This window comes from Colobus angolensis, unplaced genomic scaffold (genome assembly GCF_000951035.1).
Source record: "Colobus angolensis palliatus isolate OR3802 unplaced genomic scaffold, Cang.pa_1.0 Scaffold238, whole genome shotgun sequence".
NCBI lineage: Eukaryota > Metazoa > Chordata > Mammalia > Primates > Cercopithecidae > Colobus > Colobus angolensis.
Window position 1 is genome coordinate 843,738 of NW_012115577.1, and position 2,293 is coordinate 846,030.

The window sequence follows — 2,293 nt, forward strand, 5'->3', positions numbered from 1 at the left end:
AAAAAAAATTGTTTTCTCTGAGCATTTCTGGGGTCTTCATTTCTGAAGGCTCCCATGTCATGTAAAACTTTGATGAAACAAATTTGTTGGCCGGGCACAGTGTCTCACACCTGTAATCCCAGCACTTTGGGAAGCCGAGACAAGCAGATGGCTTGAGCCCAGGAGTTCAAGGCCAGCCTGAGTAACATGGTGAAACCCCATCTCTACAAAAAATTACCCGTGTGTGGTGGTCTGCACCTGTAGTTCCAGTTACTCTGCAGGCTGAGGCAGGAGGATTGCTTGAGCCCAGGAGGTTAAGGATATAGTGAGCCATGATCATGCCACTTCACTATAGCCTGGGCAAGAGTGAAACTCTGTTTCAAAAAAATAAATAAATAAAATAAAATAAATTTGTTATGCTTTTGTTTTGTTCACCTGTCTTTTGTTATGGGAGTGTTGGTCATGACTCAGGATGGGTGCAGAAAGCAATCACATCTTTCTGTCTCTACAAAAGGCAACTTCAACCTACCAATGTTATGCCAGTTGGCTCATAAAGTTCCTGAAAATATAATCATTCTTCTCATGAACTGGTGTGAGCTGGCTTCAGCACAACAGTGCGTGAATGGGAAGGGGTGGAATGGGACTGACATTTAATGAACCTTGCTACATGCCAGGTAAGGTAATAGGCGTTTTGCATATATTTTCTTTAATACTTATATTTAACACTGAGGGGTAAGTAGGGCCAAACTTTCCCGACCATTAATCCTTTCTGGGAAAAATTCCACTACAGGTAGATTTATTTTTCTATATCTTTTTCACAACCTTGGAAGATACGTTAGTCACCCCTGTTGTGGATAATTAGAAAAAGTAGAAAATGGAGGTAAGAGAAAATGCGAATGTGGTGGATATTTTCTGAGGTTTGACCATCCTGTGTACATTCTCTTCTCCTCTGAGAACAGTCATTGGATTCCTTGGAGAATTCCCTGTGTGCATTCCTAATGAGCTATGGTTAAGGTGTGCTTTTTCCCCTAGCCCTCACCTAGACTAGGCTGATCAGATTCTCTCTGCTAGGGCTTTGAATGATGAACAAAAATGGAAAAGATGGAAAAAGCCCTTTGTCACTTATTCATTTCAGCAGGTAGCCAGGACAACACCGTCAATTCCTGCTACCTCATCTGCTGGACCTACCCTGGTTCTCTGTTTCCTGAGTCTGGTTATCTGGCCTTCCTTTGATTTTGTGAGCTATTTAATATCCTCCCAAGACTCAACTATTCTGTTCAAGTTAAGGACAATCAATTTTGTGGCTTGAAGCCAAAGAAATGCAAATACCAAGGAAGAAAAGTAGAAGCTCTTTAGAAAAGTTAAAGGAAGCCGGCCAGGCATGTTGGCTCAAGGCTGTAATCCCAGCACTTCGGGAGGCCAAGACGGGCAGATCACCTGAGGTTGGGAGTTCGAGACCAGCCTAATCAACATGGAGAAACCCCGTCTCTAATAAAAATACAAAATTAGCTGGGCATGGTGGCACTGAGGTCGGGAGTTCGAGACCAGCCTAATCAACATGGAGAAACCCCATTTCTAATAAAAATACGAAATTAGCTGGGCATGGTAGCACATGCTGTAATCCCAGCTACTTGGGAGGCTGAGGCAGGAGACTCTCTTGAACCTGGGAGGTGGAGGTTGTGGTGAGCCGAAATTGAGCCATTGCACTCCAGCCTGGGCAACAAGAGCGAAACTCCCTCTCAAAAAAAAAAAAAAAAAAGAAAGAAAAGTTAAAGGAAGCCAAGGCAAAGTGCACAGGGCTTTAGAAGAACATTTTAAAATTGCTCCTGGCAGGGAAGTGGTTATGATTATGTAAGGAGAACCTAGGCAAGACTGGTCAGACTGCAGGGTTAGATTTTTATGTGTTCTACATGGCAGGAATTTGGGGCAGAGCTGATGTTATATAAGCCTGAGTTGTAAATTATTTGACGTATGTCATTGTATGCTCATCACAGGATTATTAAATAAAGGTAACTCAAGCCATTTTGTATTTAGAGTATCCAAATTATTCTCTATTTCTAGATTCACTATAAAATATGTGGGAGTTTGTTTTTTTTAAATGTGTTGATTATTTTGGTGGAGGACTGGAGAGAAAACATAGATCACTAAGAACTCTTCGTCAACATTTTATCTTTTAGAAAGTAAAATGAATTTACAATTACCTGATTAAAAAAACTACAAGCAGGCCGGGCGCGGTGGCTCAAGCCTGTAATCCCAGCACTTTGGGAGGCCGAGACGGGCGGATCACGAGGTCAGGAGATCGAGACCATCCTGG